We start from the raw sequence: 21,378 nt of genomic DNA on the forward strand, positions 1-21,378 counted from the left end.
CGCCTCTCTCTCTCTCTGTGACTATCATAAATAAATAAAATTAAAAAAAAAAAAGAATTTATGGTAACTACTAAAGTGACAAAGTGTTAAAGGACATTATAATGCTTGAAAGTTAATTATGAAATACTTAAAATATTTTAACCAGCTTTCATGGAAAAGTTTCCATCCTTTTGGAACCCTATTTGAAGTTCTATATGTGTCCTCTTAATCTACTAATTTAAAGTTCACTACGGCATCATAGAGGAATAGTATTGGCATCAGCTAAAGAGGCCAGCAAGGCTAAACAATACCCATAGATATTTATAAGTCAAATCAAATTTCCCCTGGTCTTTGAATTTTTGAAAGCTATTTGAGAACATGAATATGAAATAACTATTTTTAAATGAGGCTGATTTCAGTATAAAGCCTGATGAAAAATTCGTTCCCACCAACTATGCCACAAGATAAAAGGCTTAATATGATTGTGTGCTGGAAACCTCAGATAATGGAAATATTATGTACAACTTTGCATTTTAAGAATAGAACAAGAGTGTTATGAAACACTGAATATATATCTGAATGTTAACAATTCTTAAAGTGACTTAAATCTAAAAAAGTAAAGTTTCTTTGAATTTGGCTGCCTCCTCTGTATCACTCTGCTGAGTTACTTAGGCATATAGCTTCTTTTAGCTTTTGTGTTCTATCTAAATCTCCTTTCACATTTCTATGTTGTTAATGTTTAGTGATTCTCTTAAATGTATCTGTCTCTTGTGTATTGAAATTGATGTGTGTGTGTGCTCACATTTGGGCATTTAAAGATAAATGTATGATTCCATGGGTGCTGATTTCATTCCTTTCATATCTAACAAAATACTCTTCTTTCACAGATGAACGGTCTGAATTTTATTTTCTCTAATGGTAGTGTTTTTAAGAATTTGGTGAATGGGGACATGTTTATTAAAAATGTTATTTTTAGCAAATATTTTAAATAAAAAGAATGCAATAATTTAATAAACATGGCGCAACTGAGATACCATTAACTGTTTTATAATAATGGTAAAATTACCAAATAATATAAAAACCTATAATGCTATTAATTTACCCTTATCCAAAAAATATAAAATATCTTATAGAAGCATTACCAAAACTATAAATAAAAGATAAAGAATATTTGTCTATTTGGGGATGTGTTTGATGCACCCTTAATGTTTTTATAGGATAGTCTGACCTTAAACTAGTTTTTTTTTTTTAATTTCTTGTATTAGTTAGATATTTTCATTGAAAAGGTAGTAGTAAAATGTCTTATGTTATTAAGATGGTGACAGAGTGTTTACTAACTTCCCTCCCCTGCCCATTTTGAAACACTTTATGGCTGTTTTAGTAGTATTTCATTGGAAATCCCATAAAAGGTAGCCAAAAAGTGCCTATACGTATAAAAATGACACACATGCACGTGTGTTTCTGTATGTGTGTGGGTTGGGAGGATAGAAAATGAAAAATTAATGGATTCTTTATAAAAATCTTGCATTGTTTTGTCTCAAATTGTTTTGTCTCTAAAAGGGGAGACATACCTAGTTTCAAAGGCTCATCGAATAACAAAATAGTTATCCAGAAGATATAAAAACTAATTATACTTATTTTATTGATACTGGATGCGAATATTCATTGAGTTAGAAACTCTTGAAACATTTATGTCACAAAGGATCAGATAAATCATCTTCGGGAACTGACCTTTTGTGTATGGGTTTAAGCCAGTGCCCTGGAAAAATAATTCTGTTCAACAATTTAACGGGTCTGACGTCAACTCCCCAATGTGCAAGCACTTTCTATAATTTATAAAAAAGGTAACATGTTTTAAAAATTCTACTACCTTTTAGCTCTTATGCCAAAATATATAAAAACCCAAAATACCCAAGTCTTGAATATGTTTAACATTCATTAGAGTCCTTGGCAATCTGGTTTAAGAGAGGGGGGGAGGGTTAAAAAAAGGATTTGCAATGTTATCTCATGGAAATTCAAGGACTGAAACAAGTACAGCCAGACCTCATGGGGGACATAATTGGAAATTAGGCCACACTTTGTATCTCTCAGGGGCCACATGGTCTCCCTGTCACCTCCCTCACTTCCCATCTGTTCTCTACAGCAGCAAGAATGATTCTTAAAAATGTAAGGCTGATATTATCTTCCAGTAACCCGCTAGCGGCTTCCCATCTCTCTGGGTAAAAGCTAGCATTTCTGACACAGGTTCACAAGCCCTGTGTGATCCTGTTGCTCACTCCATGTCTGCCTTGATACCCTCTCACTTGCTTTCTTGCCCCACTATAGCAGGCATGTTCCCCCTCTTGCTATTCCTCTGACTCTCCAAGCAGACACCGATTTCAGAGCCTTTGCGTCTACTGTGCCCTGTGTCCAGTGTACCCTTTTCATGATTATCAGCAGGGTTGGCTGGCATCTTCACCGCACTCAGGTTTCTATTCAAAGGACATAATCAAGTATGCATCCCTGACCATGCTACCCCAAGTAGCAATTCCCCCATTACTTTTAAACTTCATGGCCTGCTTTATTTTTATTCCCACAGTTTTCTCTCCTAATGAAATATAATTTATATGCTTGTGCATTTTCACTGTTCTCTCTCCCACTACAGGAATAAGTTTCATGAGAACAGACACTCTGTGTTATTCATTGCGGTATTCCTGGCACCTAGAACAGTGCCCCGTACATAATAGGAACTCTATACGAATGTATTAGAGGCATTAAATGAATGAATGTTCTCTCTAATCTCCACTTCTTTTTTTGAGTCTGCACCATTTTTTTTTTTTTTCCCCTTCTGCTAAGCTGCTTTCTCTGCATCGGCTAGCACACAGCTCATAATTGCTACATGGCCTTTCAGCTGCAGTATTCTCCACCAACTGGCAACTTCTCTCTTTTACTTTAGTTCAAATTCCTGAAAATTTAATTGGACAGGCTTATTTTTTCCAGTAAGGCCACACAGACCATACGTTTCTGGCCAGTCTGGTTATATTCTTTTTGGCCAGGTATATATTCCTGGCCTAATAAGGCTGAGCCAGGTCACAGCATGGATGATTAGGTGTGAGGGGCTATGGACAAGAAGCCAGGCAACACAAACATGTCTAGTACATAAAGCCATTGCAGCCAGATCGGCACCTGTGCTCTCTGTTGTCCCAAGTCCTGCTCATGAGTCTGACATCACTCCTCAATTCAGTGCATCAAACTTCTGTGTCCAAGTCCTTCCTGACAAGATGGCTTCTCTGTTTTTTGTTGTTGTTGTTATATTTCTTTGTTAGATATCACTGTGCATCTACAAAACTCCTATAATAAATATATCCATATTTGTTTCTTGATCCTAAAGGCAGCAAAATGACCTTGCACTCTTATTCTCCCCAGAATATTATGCTTTTGAATGGTAAGTAAGAAATCCCATGTACCTTTATAGAGATCCTGTTGTGGACACACCCTAAGGTGACCCCCAGTGTGTCACATCCTTGCTAAGCTCATCTTTATAGTTAGTGTGGGTGGACCCTGTGACTGTTTTTTACCCAGTAGAAAATGGCAAAGGTTAAGGGATTTTGCAGATGCAGTCAGAGTCCTAAATCAGTGATTTTGAGTGAATTGGAAGGGAGATTGTTCTGGGTCAGCTAGACTCAATTGGGTGAATATCCTTAAAAGAGAGACTGGTGCCTTCCCTAAAATGAAGACCCATTGTCCTGGTGGCCTTGAAGAATCCAAGGATATGAATTTTTCCAGCAACCTGGTTGAATTTGGAAACACACTCTTGGGCAGCCCAGGTGGCTTAGCGGTTTAGCGCTGCCTTCAGCCCAGGGCGTGATCTTGGAGACCTGGGATCCAGTCCCACATCGGGCTCTCTGCATGGAGCCTGCTTCTTCCTCTGCCTGTGTCTCTGCCTCTGTCTCTCTCTGTGTCTCTCATGAATAAATAAATAAAATTAAAAAAAAAAAAAAAGAGAAACACACTCTTCCCCAACCAAGTCTCCAGATAAGAACACAGCCCCATTGCTTTGGGATGGGCATGCTGCTGGCTGGACTGCACCTTCTGGGCAGCCAGGCAGGCTCAGTTCTTGTCTGGGCCACTGCCATTGGTCTGTGGTATGGGTGGAGGCAGGAGCAGGAGGGTGCCGGCAACAAAGCTGGGAGTAGATGCTTGGTGGGGCTTACACTTTCAGCAACCCTGCCTCAGCCATGGCCCCAGTCAAGGTGGGAGATGCCTTCAGTGGTGGTTTTTGAAGGAGAACCTGGAAACAAGGTGAACCTGGCAGAGCTGTTCAAGGGCAGAAGGGGGTGCTGTTTGGAATCTTTGGGGTCTTTACCCCAGGCTGTTCCAAGACCCACCTGCCAGTGTTTGGGGAGCAGGCTAAGGCTCTGCAGGCCAAGGAGGTCCAGGTGGTAGCATGTCTAGATGAGTGTTAATGATGTTTCTGTGACTGAAGAGTGAGGAGCAGCTCACAACTAAGGAGGCAAGGTTAGGCTCTTGTCCAACTCTACTGGGACTTTTGGGAAAGAAACAGATTCATTACTAGATGACCCATTGGTGTCTATCTTTGGAAATCACCAGCTTAAGAGCTTCTCCATAGAGGTAGAGGATGGCATAGTAAGGTCTCCGAATATGGAGCTGGGTACAGGCGTCACCTGAAGCCTAGCCCCCAATATCATCTTGTATCTCCAAGGCCCAGGGCCCAGACATATTCCTTCTACCCTTTTCAAATTTCACCTGCCCAGCCCTGGATGGAGGGCCCCAGTCCAACTTCAGCAGGGGCCACCCAATGGGAACCTTCATCAAATTTCTGCAATAAACATTTCTGGTTCACATTAATAAAAGGAGAAGAAGGAGGAAAAGGAAGAGGGGTGAGGTGAGGGGGGGAAGGAGGAGAAAATGAAGAAGAAAGAAAAGAACACAGCCCAATTACTACCCAGATTATAGCCTTGTAAGACAGCAGAAGACTCATCTAAGCGATGCCTGGACTGCTGACCTACAGTAAGTGTGAGATCATAAATGAGCTTTGTTTTAATACACTAAGATTGTGGTGATTTGTTAACTAGCCATAGAACAGAAACATAGATCTTTTATCCTTGTTCACAGGAAAAGACAGATATTTAGGGGCCCCATGTTATTTTAGTCCTTTAGACCCCATGTGGGATCTTTGACTTGGATTTTTTTTTTTTTTGCTTTCTTTGAGTTTTACATGTTAAATTGTAGAAATAGAAATATTTTGCTTCCTCATTTACTTCTAAGTATACTCTTTTTTGTGAATTTACTCTTTTTTGGAATATTTTATTCTGTCTCAGTGTCTTAAGACTAACTTTAGACCTTCTTTCAGGAGACAACACATTACCACCCTACTTTTCGTCTTTCCCTAGCCACATAATTATCTCTTTTGCATTTGACATCAACTCCTATCATTTTCAGCTTTTTATTCTGATGACATAGACACAGTATCTTTGGCTGTGAAATTTACATGTCTCCGCCTCGTTAATGTCTCACTTTCTTGTTTGTGCATTAGTTATTTTATTTTTCATTAAAATCATTCTATAAGTACTGGGGAGGTTTTACTTAAAGAATGATTTTGTGGGATCCCTGGGTGGTGCAGCGGTTTGGTGCCTGCCTTTGGCCCAGGGTGCGATCCTGGAGACCCAGGATCGAATCCCACATCGGGCTCCCAGTGCATGGAGCCTGCTTCTCCCTCTGCCTGTGTCTCTGCCTCTCTCTCTCTCTGTGTGTGTGTGGCTATCATAAATAAATAAATTAAAAATTTAAAAAAAAAAAAAAAGAATGATTTTGTAAGGTCAAAACATTTATGGTAGGAAGAATTATCCCCTAATTTATCTGTTTGTTACATCTAAATGTTCATGTACCACATTTTACTTTGTAAAAGTTGGATATATCTGTGTTTGGTCAGTGTTGAATACCTTATCATTTATAAGCTCCCAAATGCTATTTATTCTGTTTGCAATATTAAACTGTATATTTGAGTATGTTGCCTAAAAAGTTCTATACAACCCAAACCACAGTGCAGCATATAGATCATATAATCTAGGAGTCAGTTAGTTAACTAATATGTTTTCGTATTCCAGAGTGCTGAGAGTTGAGGGTATAGAGACACAAAGAGTTAACATTCTTTTTAATCCCTTCAGCACATGAATTTTTAGACTCTACAAACTCATAAAAATTATAGTTTGAATATTTGGTACATACTATATTTAAAAGAAAAAAATCTTACTTTAGAAAATACTTAATGGTATATGTTCAAAAAGCTAATACATGCATTTATCGAATACATGAAAATAAACATTTGAGATGAAATACTGATGAAATATTTTTTTTCTATGTTTATCCTGCCAGTAATTCTCAAACACCTATTTGAAATTGAAGTGATTAAGAATTTTTGTTTCCCAAAAGGACACCCACACAGAGTATAATCGAGCCCTGGTCCACATTTGGCTGGAAAAATATACAATCACTATAGCTGGGTCCTTTATTAAATCATTTCAAAGACGCGTTTTAATTTTAAAAGAAGGGTGAAATCCCAAATCTTGCTGCATGGTGGAACTAGGAATGAGGTGGAGTGGGGGATGGGGATAGCAATCGCGTTCATTTTGATCTGTAGGGAATAACAAAACATTCAATAATCACATTTCTAATGCATATCACAGCAGATAAGCCTTTAAGTGCTCTATTCAATTAATTAATTAAGTTTATATCTCATTCAGGTATACAAATTATCCTGTTTAATGGAAAGAAGCTTAGGGAGATATTTTGAGGGAAATTAATTCAAGGAGCTTTTGTTGAAATGTTTAAGTCCTATGAACACCTTATCAAATGAACTATAACCAAAACTGTTTTTTCTTGTTTTCATACTCAAGTCAGTGTAATGCCCTGAAAAGGAACACACTAAACATTTCCAGAGGTAAGGTTTGCAATTTTTTTTTTCAAGTAATAAAAGCATATTTAACACGCTTGCACTTTGTTAGTTCAGAGGCATAGATCTCTCTTTTGGAACGCTTCCTTTTTGCTATTATACGCCAAGCCCCCAGTAACTTCTGATAGCATCCAGTGTTAATTATTTTCCTTTGAGATGAGTAAAAAAAAAGAAAGAAAGAATAAAAAAAAGAAACAAAATTTGTCACCTCTTGTTATTTGTATATAGACAAGATCGCAGTTTTCACTGTGAAGTATGAAAGAAATCCAAACATTCACAGGCAACAAAAGACAGAGACCGTAAAAAAAAGTTTTGATGAAATGAAAAGTAATTAGACTAATTTTAAAAATGAATAGATAATGAAAGGCATGCATTTTAACCTTTTTAAAATTTTACATCTTCCTTTTGTCTTTAAACATAGATATGTGTCTTTGGCCTTAGAATTTTTTTTTTTTTTTTTTTAACTTGACTTGCTGTCCCATTCTGTTCAGGATAACTCCATGCTTTATGGTCAGGTTGTTCGATGCTTTCTACTTCTACTTTCCATCTTCCCTTTTCTTGCATTTAGAATTTTTTTTTTCCGGCCTTAGTTTTTTTTTTTTTTTTTTTTTTTTTTTAATTTGACTTGCTGTCCCATTCTGTTCAGGATAACTCAGTGCTTTATGGTCAGGTTGTTTGACGCTTTCTACTTCTACTTTCCATCTCCCCTTTCCCTGCCTTTCTGTCTTAAAAAAAAAAAATGCATAGGAAAGTGTAAATAAAACAGGATGCTTCTTTGGCAAGGAATTTGCGGGCCTCTGGTCCCACCTGGTTGCTCTGAGCGCGCCGCAGCTGCCCCGAGCCGCCTCCAGGTGGCGCCCTGGTGCGCGCTCTCCGCCAGCGGGCGGGGACACGGAGCTGTGCGCGCCGGGGCTGAACCCAGCTCGCCTCGGAGGTGGGTGCCCAGGACCCGGAGCAGCTGCAACAGGGCGTCCCTCCCTGTCCAAGGGTTTCCACTTCTGAGCGCAAAAGGGAAGAACTTAAGCGGGCGGCCAGTTGGAGTGTACATTGCTCGGTAGTGTTTAAAAGCAGCACGGATCGCGGGCAGCTGAGCCGGTACGTGCAGGAGAAAACTACTGAATCGCGATTGTGCTGGGTAGGGACCCGTGTGACCATTCTTTGTGTGCAGAACGTTCTGTGTCCTGACTTGTGCCTCTGTGCATGCACTCATTTCATTTTTACCTGGATCGTGCGGGTGTGAGGTCACAGCCTTTGCTTTTCCCACATGATGCCATAAAAGCTTTGCAGGACATTGTGGATGGAAATATGATCTAATGGTGTCAAGGAACCCATGGTAATGCCACCAAAATACTTTTATGTTTCTTTGTTAGGGAGAGAGAGAGAGAGAGAGAGAGAGAGAAAGAAAAAAAGGAAGAAAGTAAATCTAAACCATATTACCATGTGGTTTTACCAGCTATGACTTTTAAAAGACAATAGAAAAAAAAAATGTTTAACTGCGGTGGACTAGATCTTGGATCACTTTTACCTATAGGTGTAGACTCAGACACACCTGTAAAATATGAATGATTTTCGTATCTGTGTGCAAGAAGGGATATTGTGTAGCTGGTGATGAAAAATACCCATCTCGTGTAGGTACATTTTGTATGGTCTATGCCATGTGAATATGTGTTGTGGACGTGGAGGCAAGAACATATATATGTTATCTGCATGCAGAGTCATTACACAGTTGTAAAAACATGCATGCGTTGGGTACGGATGGATTTTCGCACCATCCCACACGGTATTTCTATCTGGGTGACTTAGTAGGAAGATCATCTATTGCTAAAAATAATAATAATAAATAAATCTGAATTCAAATGGCATTTAATTCTTTGAATTGTTTCAGTGTTGCATTTTAAATTCCCCAAGTCTCATTCAGTTGTGCACTTCGTTTGTGCTTTTCAATTCCGAGGAAAAGTTTGGTTTTTATATTTTGAACATAAAATATGCCCTGGAGTGATTATGTGGAAATAGAATGCATCGACTTATAAATATAGATTCCCCTGGACTTGAGGTTATTAGAGCTGGAATGCACAAGAGCTCTGAAAACTTGCGAGTTCTGGCTGTGGGAGTTTATAGTAGAAGCTAGTCAGCCGACTCAAAGACCCAAAAGTTCAGAACGACATTGCAAATGACAGAGGCTGAGGCTTTACTCTCAGTATTATGACTCTAAAACTAATATTAGGCACTTAAAAACTTGTATGTATTTTTTGGCAACAGATTTGTACATGAACCAGGTACTGAATTTTATGTTCTCCCATTGCACACAGCAAATATAACACAATTCAACGTGAGAAATATGAATGGACACCTCACTGTTTAAGATAGTATGCCAAATAAAGCCTGAGATACCAGGACGGGTTAGAAACAATCCCTGCCCTCAAAAAGTCGCCAGTCAAATGACTAGGATGGGCATTTGTATGAGCTCGAATATATAGTAAAATAGCAAACCAGAACAAGTGCTATTAGAGAGGTGCTTGCCAAACGTATGTAGCTTTTAAGATGAGGAAGAAATCTGACTTAGGGACTTTATATTATAAGGTGCCCCTCTCGAGAGATGGGTGGAAAGATTAGTTTTGGTGAGTAAAGATAATGTCCAGTCAGGAGTTGGATTTATGTTGGGTGTTGCTTTCTTCATCGATCTTGGGGGGGGGGGGTGAGGGGGTGGTGAGCAGTAAGAGATAATATTAAACAGGTGTCCGTGTGTGGTGGAGGAGAGGGGACGGTATTAGAGAGGCCTTGAATGTCAGGCTGACCATATTGGATTTTCATCATTAGTTCATTCCCAGTATCACTAACAATATAGGCATTAAGAACTGTTTTAGTAGTATTGGGTGTTGTGCAAAATAGCACGAGCCACTCTGAAGCTTTACAATAGATTTATGATTTCCTTATTGTATATCTACCATAATGAGATATAAATTCCAAGACATGGAAATCTTTTTCGGAATTATATCCTCAGAACCTAGAAGTTTCTTGGAAAAAAAAGTATTTATCTACTGTACGAATGAATGAATGGTAAAATGGGGATAAGGCCAGGCTTTTATATTATTTACATTTAGCTTTCCTATTACTCATCGATGATTAACATCCTCAAAATTCACCAGTTCTTTGCAACTATTGTTCCAGCTGATTCCCCTTATGGCTCCGGTAATGAAAAGCAAGTCCCCTAGAATAGCCACTATTGCTGTTTAAATCTTCTTCTGTTTTTAACCTTTTACATGAATAGTCTTTTCACATTTTTAAAGGAGTTAACAAATAAACTCTGGGAAACAGTTGAAGAGTTTGAGGAATGTCTTTGCACCCTATGGTGCATATTTGCCTTCTTACATGAATGCCTCCTGTGTCTGGTCGTCTGCAACTTAGTAGAGGTCAAATTCTCTAGGTCCTTTTTGTATTTCTGAGGGGTGCATAGGTATCACTTAGGAGTTTGTTAGCTTTTTGCTTCCATGGTTTTAGGGGGCGCTGAGGTAGCATGCTTGGGGTCCCAGCCTCCATACACGGAGGTAGTCCTTTTCTCTTTCCCTGTGTAATGATATCTGTAGCTTTTATGGGCAGTGACAGGCACATGTGAAAAAGTTAGTGAAGAAAATATTTTTTTGTCATTTGAAAGGATGATACTAAAGGCAGATAGACGTTTTAAGGAACCTTATAAATGTGGTTCACTCAACTAAATTATAAATGCATGTATAGCATCAAACAAATAAAAAAGCCAAATAAACAGGGTCCTTGAACCAACAACATTAAAAGCTAAACAAACACCTGGAGTTTCCCCTTTCGCCCAAGAGAGACCTTTCTTCTGTGATGATGACTTCTATATCGTAATTTACTTTTATATGATTCCTCTAAAAATATGCAAGCGTAGAATTTCTCAGTTTAAAAATGTATATTGATGGGGTTTATATGTGTTAGTTAAACTGAGCGTGCAGGATTTGATTCACTTTGAGCTAATGAGCACAGAGTCAGGCTTTTTCTCTCATCCGTGTCAGTATGGCAAATTTTCACACCAGCCCTGGTCTCCATCCTGTTAACATACTGTTAATGCTTTATTTTTAGCCCGTGTGAGAGGAGATGGGAAGGTATGGTGACCAGGAATTTTACCTTATTCTAAGCCCTGGGGCATGGCTTGGCCTGGAGACTAATGGATTAGGGAAGCCTATCTTGTGCAAATAAAGCTGGATATTCAGTTTCAGAGAAATATACTGCAGTGTATACTGCAGGTTTTTCCCCCTAGTGGTTGACTTAAAGCTGCTGTGTTTCTTATAACAATTGAAATACATTTTTCTTATATAAGTACAGCTAGTTTGGCAAGATCCTTTACATTAAATTGTTTAAAAATTTGTTTCAGGAGAACGTATAAGTTTCTTTAAATGCTCATTTAAAAAGATACAAATGGAGTGCCTTGGAAAATATACTGGGGGCTTTTTCTCTATTCTTGGAAAGCTGGGCTTTCAAAAATGCACAACTACAAAATATACACAATAATGAAAATATTCTACTACTGGATTCAATATTATACTCCTTTTTCCTAGCAGAGAGAAAAGTTTTCTTCTTCCTCTGGTGTCCTCATGTCTCTACTTTCTATAGTCGGTGTCACTGAGTCAGTTTAACATGATTTCTTTTGCCTTTCCAACCAAACTGTAAACTCCTTAAAGGAAAGAAACCATTTCCATGCTCCTGTTGCATCGCCCTATTAAACTCAACATGCTGCCAGCCACAAACAGCACTGAAGTTGGGTTTCTGACAATTAACTAAAGATTAAAATCTTATTTTTTTCCCTCACAAATTCAAATAAGCAGATTCAGACATATAGCAGTAACTTCTAAGGTGCAAAAGGGAAATCTTTCTAAAAGCTCTGTGTGCTGAAGATGACATGTCACAGCAGAAAGGGGAAGTCGCTTCTCTTTAAATCAGGTGTTTGAAATGAGATTTTTAAAAATAATATTTGAAATGCAGAGATATCTATAAAGGCACAAACCTTGCCTTCACTCCGTAAAGCTATTTACATGGAGAAGAGATACCTCCTGGCATAGCTGTGTCTCTGGGGTGTTGTGTAACTGCAGATAGAATGTTCCAAAGTCAGAACTGCTGAAAGTTAGGGCAAGTCAGAAGTGTTCCTAGCAGCAAGAATTAACCTTAAGGAACCTTAGGGCGCTGACATGCTTTAAAGGTGTTCCTGGAAGAAAAAAAAATCATGTATTTTTTTTATAATGAGTATATTTATGAGCATACAAACAACCCGCTACCAAGATGAATAAAAATGAGAGTTAGCAGCAAACTTCTATTTTAGCAAGTGCTAGAGGGAAGTAATAAAGGATCTGTAGCTGTGTTGTTAACAGGAGTGAAGAACGTTTCTTGTATCTCTGGACCAAAGGCTAACAGAAGAGCTCTTGGTTACTAAGATGTATTCTTTTCTGGTCTCAGGCTCATTAACGATGGAAGTAGGAGGAAGAGGGTATAAAGCGGCAGCTGCAGCTGTGGGCACTCAGATCATTTGTCACCTGGCATGAAGTTAGCTTTGGCAGCTCCAGAGTTCCAGCACAGAACACCAGGGAGCAAATGCCAACTGATTGTTGTTCCCCACCGGCTTGCTGGCTGACTCTGACTCATACTCCAGATCTCTGCTGAAGTGCTGCTTCCCCCAGGTAGCTTTGCCCGACCCCTCTAGACACACTTAGCACCTTTCTGTCTGCCCTTACAGCTGCATAGTCTCATCCTTGCCACCATACTTTGACCACTTGAAGACCTCCCTGCTGTCTTCACTAGACTCAAGGCAACAGCTGAGTCTTGTCCGATATTGCTCCGTTTCTGTGTCTGACAATAGGTTGGTGACTGTTTATGAATACTGTCCATTGAGTGATGATTTCAAGGATGGGTAGGGGCTTTGGTGTCAGGGAAAGTTGCGTTTGACTCTTGGCACACATTCGGTGAGAGAGAGGCCACTCAGACTCTCAGTCCCAGTCTCTGAGGCAAGTATATTCCTGTTCCTTAAACATGGTTGTCAAGGTTAAAAATAATACCCATTGTTATCATGATCACTAATATACTATGATTATCTTCTCATGGGCTTTCGGAATATCAACCGAGTTAATCTTCAAAATAAGAATGCCTTGTCAAATGGGTACTGTTATTGTCCTATATTATATCGGATTTAGAAGCACAGAAAGGATGAGTTATTTGCCCAAGGCCACAGGGGGAAGACTGTTGAAAATAGGAGGCCTAGAACAGTGCGAGGATAGACTGGTACTAAATGTTGGGATGTGGGTACTGCAGTTTGATTTAGGAAAGGATGATTTCTGTGTAAATGAGAAACTACCCCACACAGTTAAGATAAGTTTGTTCCCTGACTTTAGAGCCTTCTGTCGCAGATACTGTGTTTGTAGAATTCTCATGGAAGCCAAATATGTTCAGAGAGAAACTTCTGCTGTGTGTAATCTGAGAGGATCTTTATTCTTGAGCATTTTACAGTGTTGGCTATAACAGAAATTAAAGAAACCCTTGTAAGATATATATTCTCATTATGACCTCAGCGTAAAAAGAAGCAAATGATAGCATTGCTTCATTTTGTTCACATTACAGCATTTTTTGTTTTGTTTTCTTTATATACTTCATTTATATGATGTTCACCTTTTCTCATTATAAAAATGCACTTGATTTTATAGCGAATATGTAAAATCCAAACAAAAATTAATCAAAAGCAATATATAATTACTCAAGCCAGGGAGAACTATTATTTATACTTTGGCATATTTCCTTTCTCTCTTTTGACACAATTGCATATACATATGTTCATACACATGCCTGTATACACATATGTTTGATCATGGAATTATGTAGTAAATATAATTTCATATCCTGTTGGGTGTTTATTATTTTATTAGCTGTTCCTTAAAAATTACAGTTTTTAGTGCTTGGATATTTTTTACTGTGTGACTGTATCATAATTTTATTTAATAATTTTGCTTTTATTATTCTCCTAATTTTGGAAATTCTCCTATTGTTTCCATTGTCAACAGGTTTGATATGATGCTTTACGTTACAGATCAGCTTCCTGAACAATCACATTTAGATAACTGATTAACATCCAATAATAAGGGTATGACTGTGTTTCTACTCAGAAGCAAACGGGCCAAGAGAAGCATTTTAAAATAGGTTCAGGCTTCAGGAAATAATAAAGAAAAATAGAATTGCAGATGGAAATGGATTAATATTTCTTGAGTGACGATGATATGCTATGACCTATGAGGGTCAGCTATAGAATCACTAGTTTTCTGTGATTAACTGGGGCTCAAAGAAGTTGAATGGCAAGATCAGGCTTCATTAGTGGCCGTCTTGGGATTCAAATATTAGTCTCACTTCTGAGTCCTTTGTCTTTTTCATCCCACCATATAATCTACACAGTATGGTGGAAGTGCTCGTAGCTCTACCTAATACCTTTTTCTTTGAGCCTCAGTATCCTCTTGTGTAGAATAGAAACAGTAATTCTCCCTGCTTAGGGTTTTTGTGACAATTAATTTAAATACTATATGGAGACTGAGATCCTAAGGAATGTATCGTAGGACTCAATTTTAGATAGATATGTCATAAAATACTGTCTCAAACTGATAAAGGTTGGGAGTCCTTTAGGAGTTTAGGTACTGGCAGAAGGCTTGTTAGTCCAAAGTCCTAGACACAAATCTAGGAGATTGAGATTCAGAATCTGAGGAGGGTCACTGTCTTTGTTTTTAACAAGTTCCCTTGGTGATTTTGATGATATATTAAATGGCAACCAAAGATATAGGCAACTAGAAAAAATAGGCTGAAGGGAGGATGAAAAGTTTAAGATGAGACATAGAAATTTGTCAGTCAGCAGGTACTGGTTGAGAGTAGACTGAGCCCTCCCGAGGGAGAGAGCATGGCTGGAAACTGTCAGGATGTAAAAACACTGTAGGGCGTGAAGGCTTCATTTCCCCAGGTCATTCGAAATATGAAGTACATTACAGGTGCTTGAAATCAAAAGCAAATTTCAAGTGAAGGGGAATCGCAGATGGTTAAGGTTTACTTATATAGGTAGGATGTGCTTTGATGTAAGTTGATTATGAAGGTAAATGCCCTGGATCCTTGATGCCTGTATATCGTGATCATAAGTACACTACCTCAACTAAGAAATCTGATTTAAATTTTTGATTTAACTTTTTTTTTAAGTGCGATACCTTAAGATTATTTCCTACTTTCTCTGTATTTCCATTGAATTTTTTCCAGATACAGGATAATAGTTGGTTAAATTGATTTTGACTACTACATAAGAGCCTCATTCAAAGAGAATTCTTAAGAAATACTTTTTGAGTTAATTACTTTTCAACTCATGTATTCATTATTTTTAATACTTGACAGAAACATTTCTAACTTTAAAAAAGTTCTCTATGGGAAACATTTACTACTATTTAAAATGATACTAAAGGTTTAGGACGTGTGTTTTTTATTGTTGTTTGTTTTTGTATTGTGGGTATTTGATGCGATTTTCTAAAGAAAATATTTCTAATATTTCACTCTAATGTTCTCTAAAACTGTATTTTTTTTCATTATGAATTAGTAGACCATCTGACATTAATTTCTTTGAAGTTATTATTGAGGGTGTTTTAAATTATTATTGAAAGTATTAAATCCCTTGCTGTACCTTCAGCTACAGGAAAATTTTCAGTTGTGCCAACTAATTGTATTGATCTGTTACTGAGTAATAAACTTAAGGGAAGCTAGATATTTGACTGATAGGAAAAGTGGTATTCCTAGTTTATTAATAAGCTTTTTCTGGTTAGATATAACCTATAAGTTCTCTGTAATTATAATTTTACTTGGCCCTTAACATATAATTTTAAAATCTTAGAGGGCTAAAGAAGAGCTCGAGAAGTGGCTTTTTTTTTTCTCAAGAGGAGATGAGAATCTTTACAATTTCAAAGCACTTCCAAAGAAGCTTATGTCATACCTTCCCTGGCTAATCTGTTGCCAGGAGCAGTTACCTGTGTTGTTATGAAATTCTTAGCTAAACGTTGTCCAAAATCTCTCCTGCCATATACACCCACATCTTCTCTCCTGATCTTTGTGAAGACAGAAGAACTAGTCATTGTTCTTTTAATACAAGTCATTTAGATATCAGAAGGTTATTGTCAAAATCTTTCTCAGTAAATATTGCAGATAAGTCACCTATATAGCCTGATGATTTCCTTCTGCAGAGGTTCTGGAGTAGTGTGTCGCATGCTTTACATTCAGGTAGATTAAAAAAGGGGGGGGTGTGCTTTTTCAGGCTCTTTTAAAAGCTAGAAAATCATTTTCCTTGGTTTTGGTTTTATCTAAATTATTTCTTAACTGTCGTTTCTTGAGCTTGCCTTCTCACCTTCCACCCTTGACTAGCCACACTGAGAAACAAATGGCCGAATCCTAAAAAAGAGCACTTTACAGTAGGACTTCACAGATTCATGATTTTGTATGTAAATTTCAGAAACACCTATCATCACTGCACTTGAGGCCTGTAGTATTCATATGCAGAGCTTTGTGTCAGACATTAAGGGGGTTTATAAATAATGCAAAAGAGTAAACCTTGCCCTTGAGGCATGTATGTAACAGTACAATAACATTACTACCCACTTGCTGTGTATAGAATCCTGATAGCAATCCTGATGGTAGGGGAGAGAAAAAGAAAAAGAAACAGGATGTCTGACTAAATGATTGCTGGGCAGAAACATTTTTCTTCTGCCCTTCTAGGTGTTTTGGCTGGTCTAATAATTAAATTGACAAAAAGCAGTTTGTCAGGAGAAAAACAAATTTAATTTTGTATGCACGGAAGCCCCATAAAAATATGAGACCTAAAGGTAGTCAGGCAGTTGAGTTTTATATGCCCTTCTGAGCCAAGGAATGGGATAGGGACTTGGAGTTTCAAAGAGCAGGAGCGCAATTCATAGGAAAATAAGAAGAGCAGATGTTTGATAATCAGATGTTTCCCTGGTATGCAGGTAAATCTGTGAGATAAAAGAGTGATCGTGAGTAATTGCTCTCTTTCTGGGCCAGACCCCCATCTAAATTATTTTAGGAAAAAAAAATATTTTAGGTAGTTAAGGGACAGGTACAGTTTTGAGTCGGTTGGGTCTTGATTGACTTCAGCTCAAAATAATCTATGCCAAAGTGGGGTAGCATATTCTGTTCTCCTTCATGATCACACTGATCATTTCACTTGGTTCCCAGTTAATGACTTTTTGTCAAAATAAAGGTCTGTTCTGTCCTTGAGCTTAGAAATTTAACCTGGTATCTCCATTCCTTTAATATGTCATTTTAAGTTATTTCACCATAGGTTTGCACCACCCAGTTCTAGTTACCAAAATTTCCACGTTTTTTCCTCACTCTTCTCATTTTGTTTTTGTTTTTTTATTTTTTTATTTTTTATTATTTTTTTAATTTATTTATTTTTTTTTTCATTTTGTAATCTTCTGGTGTGTTTATGGATTTTTCAGATTGCCAGGGTTGGTATCTCACTGATTGCCACTTTTTATACAGAATCCTCTAATGTCCACCTTCCACCGTCAAATGAATGGAGTTTATTATATGGATATATCTCATAAAGGAAATTAGATGCACTTTAGGCTGACTTTGTCAAATTTGAAAACTTTTACTAAGACTGAGTACAATTAATTGCAATGAATTATTCTGACATATGCTTATGATTTCATAAGTAGATTTCAGAGACACTTGTCATATCTACCATTACATTTTTTTAGAATACATCTTTTTCAGCTTTGCAGATGTATTTTTCAGACGGTTTCACCATTGCATGTTGAAATGTTTCTGAAAAATAAAAAATAAAAGTGGAGAGTCACCCTAGGCTTTGTCAGTGTTGCAAAATTGGACAAAGTACAATGGCCAAGGATGTAATGTATTGAGTTTGAGAGACATTTTCAGTAAGAAAAGGATACTGTTTGTCTGCTTTGATGAACCACACATTAAGAAGAATTAAGAAGAATGAAAAATCTATGTTTGTGTAATTATTAGCTAGACAGCAGAAAACGATGCTTTACAAATTACTCTGCTATAGTTTTAGCTTTCATTTACTGCTGATAAGCAAACTGCAAAACTTGAGAAATTACGCTCTTTAATTTTGTCTAAAACGCTGCTTAATTCAATTACTGATTTTCATTTTATTATAAAAAGTATTGTTGAAGAAGAAATGTCCTATATTGCAGGCAGGGAATGAAGTATCCCCAAATTGTTGTTTTGCAGTGGTTTTTTTAGGATCTGATAACAAACTATATCAAAACTAATTTATTACAGAGATAAATGTGAAATGCGGGAGACTAATAGAAATAAAAGAATTTCTGCCAATAAAACTCCAGGGAATATGCTTTCTTTCAAAAATCTGCAGTGATGACACAGATATCTTAATTGATGTCTGGGGCTTCAATTTGATAGAGTAGTCTATTTACTCACTACCCCAAATGTCAGCAATGTATGCATGAAGGCTCATTTTCAGGTATTAAATTTGAATAGAATACATTAAGTTATCATGCTCAAAGCAGGAATAAGACCTGGGAAATAGAAGGACCTTTAATTCCTTGCCCCATTTTTATTTTATTTTGTTTGTATTTCTATACTACCCACTTACCTGCCTTCCTTGCTTTCCTGCTCCATCCCACACCTGGAATATTTTGGAGTAATGAGATTCCTCAAGTAAGAACTCAAGTAAGATTGGAACACTGTGAAAATAAGGTGCTGGTGATGGGGTAGGGGAAGCAGCTGAAAGGGGTTGCTTCTCTTCCAAAGTGCATGCATCTGCACCTGCAAGAAGACTTTTGCCGTCACAGTCAACTCTTCATTATTTAGAGAACTCTCTGCTTTGTGGAGATTTGGCTGTCACCCCAGACTTGCTTCTCTGGAACACCTCACTTTGTTCTTGGCCGCCAGCAGCATGGTCTCCTCAGGAAGGATTCAACTTCAGCACAGAGGAGGAGACATTTGAGTACATGTGTTGACAGTAGGAATGAGTCCAAATTCTGAAGGCAAATATAAAAGGTTTGGGTGTGCCCCCAAAATGCCTCTTTTTCTATCTTGTTAATAAAGAGATTTTGAGATTTGTGTACTTTTAATGTATTTCGATGCAGTGCATACTCAAATATATTTCATAAGGTGTCCCCCTTAGCTTCATATTTAACATTTAACCATCTGTACATCAAGTCATTTCACCTTGGCTGTGTGCATTAGATAGTCAAATATTTGTTTTCCTTTCATGCTACCTCAAAAAACCATTACATTTTTAACCTCCCCTGAAGTATTAATACTTCATGAAAAGAAAATGTGATCTACCCAATGATCCTCTCACTCATCCAGGGAGAGAATGTAACATGTACTGGCATTTTGGATTTCTGATTTGGGGAAGTATTTATTCATAAAATCTAAATATTTAAAAATATCATAAAGCAAACCATGAATAGTCGCTAATGTCTTTCCTTTGGCTACCAAACCTATAAAATAATATATAATTACTATGGTTGAAAAGAGATCATTTTACATTTCCTGCTTTTGACATGCTCTCTCTAGAAATTTTGACCCTGATTAAAGCCTCATCGGAAACAAGATAATAGATGTTCATGTAAAGATAGCAATATAATGGGACATATTTAATGAAAACACTACTATCTTTTCTCATCCATAAGTGAAAAGCATTAGAGCTATGGAATCTCAATATTTAGAAGGACATTAAAAGTATACAATCCAGCATCCAAGGGGAGGAGGTAGTGAATGGGATGAAATTGTTGAGAGAATGTGGGGATAGATTGTTTAGCACCTTCCATGTCGATTCAGGGTTTGAACTTTTATATTGGACACAGGAAGCTTACCTGTGTTTTTTGAATAGGATAATAGGACTATTGCTTTTGTGTTTTAGGATGATAATCCTGGCAACACTGTGAAAGATGAATTAGCAAAAAAAAAAAATCTTTGAAAAAAAAAACAAGAAAACAAAACAACAACAACAACAAAATCTTTGGGAGACAAAATGTAGGTGACACTGAGCTAAGTCAGCGGCAACAATGGTGGTAAGGAGAGAGAAGATTTAGAAAGGTATTTTAGAAGTAGATTAATAGACAAAGGAAAGTGAGGACTTAAGGATGACTCCAAGATTCCTAGCTCATGTGATGGGGTAGCTAATGATGCCATTAATCATAATAGGAAGTAGCAACTAAGCTTTATTGAGAGGAGACTTTGGACTTTAAGGGGAAAGCGAACAGTGGAGTGGAGATAATGAGTTTGGAGTTGGTCGTGCTCTTTGTTGTATGTCGGATGTAAATGTGGAAGAGTGTTAATCTCAGTACTATAGACACTTTGGGCTGCATAATTTTTGTTGTGGCAGGCATGCCTTACACATAGTAGGATGTTTAGCAATATCCCTGGCTTCTACCAACTGGATGCAAATCCCTGGCTTCTACCAACTGGATGCAAATAGCACCCAACTCAGTTGTCCCAACCAAAAATGTCTCCAGACTTTTCTAAGTGTTTTCTGAGGCAGGGACAAAATCGTCCTCAGTTGAGAACCGCTGATACAGAGACAACAAAGAAGGTGGTACAATTGTGTGTCTAGAACTTAAGATACAGATGAGACTAGAAATCATTTAAAATCATCAGTGGTGGTAATTTAAGCAATGTACGTAGATGAGATTGTGCAAAAGAATGTAGATGATTATATACTTACCTCATTTTTCCATGGACAGCTCCAAAGACTGGAATTTCCTAAAGTCAGGAGATAGTTTGAGGCAATTTATTTTATTTTTGAATACTTTGGAATGTTTTATATTACTATTACAATATGTTGTCACATATTGAGCCAGATTCCTTGTATTTGAACAAAATTCATCTTTGTGTAACTATCACGCCTTGGTTCTATGATACTGTGATATATAAGCTTTCTCATACATATTTGGTTTTCATCTCCAGTTCCTGGCTCACAGTGCCCAAAACCCTAGGAGTTTCCTCTGCATAAGAGCAATGAGTCATCTTTTGTTATAGTAGTTGGTTTCTTGTCCTTAGTTCCTGAGAAACACTTTAGAGCTGTAAGGTAAAATGAGTGTCTTGTTTATAACAAGCCCTTTCCACAACTGGATTTATGTTAATGCAGGTGACTTTGAAAACACTTAAGAATGAGGGCTGGTTGCCAGGGGAACCAACCACGAATAGAATATTGGAACTTTGAATCCTGGCCCCTTGCGTCCTGGGAGAGGGGCGGGGCTAGAGGTTGATCCAATTCCAGCGGCCAATAAGTTAATCAATTATGGCTATGTATTGGCGATTTCATAAAAATCCAAAAGGAGGGGTTTTGGAAAACGTCTAGGTTGAGGAACCACAACACTTCCACATACCACCATGCCAGTCCCTAAGCGTCACAAAGACAGAAC

The 21,378-nt window shown here is 37.6% G+C and overlaps 2 long non-coding RNA genes and 1 pseudogene across 5 annotated transcripts in view; 2 read left to right on the forward strand and 1 right to left on the reverse strand.

The window, feature by feature from the left end:
• Positions 1 to 4,166: 4,166 nt before the first annotated feature.
• On the forward strand, positions 4,167 to 4,827 carry LOC100685639 (annotated as a pseudogene).
• A 1,633-nt stretch (positions 4,828 to 6,460) lies between these two features.
• On the reverse strand, positions 6,461 to 21,128 carry LOC111093826. 4 transcript variants are annotated; one of them, XR_005383940.1, is made up of 3 exons: positions 20,679 to 21,128; positions 18,597 to 18,984; positions 6,461 to 6,613 (listed from the first exon to the last, which is right to left on the reverse strand). It is a non-coding gene; the product is annotated as an uncharacterized LOC111093826 (long non-coding RNA). The 4 variants fall into 4 exon arrangements; XR_005383941.1 differs by lacking the exon at positions 6,461 to 6,613 and adding an exon at positions 12,232 to 13,444; XR_005383938.1 differs by lacking the exon at positions 6,461 to 6,613 and adding an exon at positions 16,759 to 16,962.
• Positions 7,806 to 21,378, forward strand: part of LOC111093824 — a 104,153-nt gene continuing 90,580 nt past the window's right edge. Inside the window, exon 1 of the long non-coding RNA XR_005383937.1 lies at positions 7,806 to 8,026. This is a non-coding gene — a long non-coding RNA (uncharacterized LOC111093824). The remainder of the gene's footprint in view (positions 8,027 to 21,378) is intronic.

This window comes from Canis lupus, chromosome 34 (genome assembly GCF_011100685.1).
Source record: "Canis lupus familiaris isolate Mischka breed German Shepherd chromosome 34, alternate assembly UU_Cfam_GSD_1.0, whole genome shotgun sequence".
Taxonomy (NCBI): domain Eukaryota; kingdom Metazoa; phylum Chordata; class Mammalia; order Carnivora; family Canidae; genus Canis; species Canis lupus.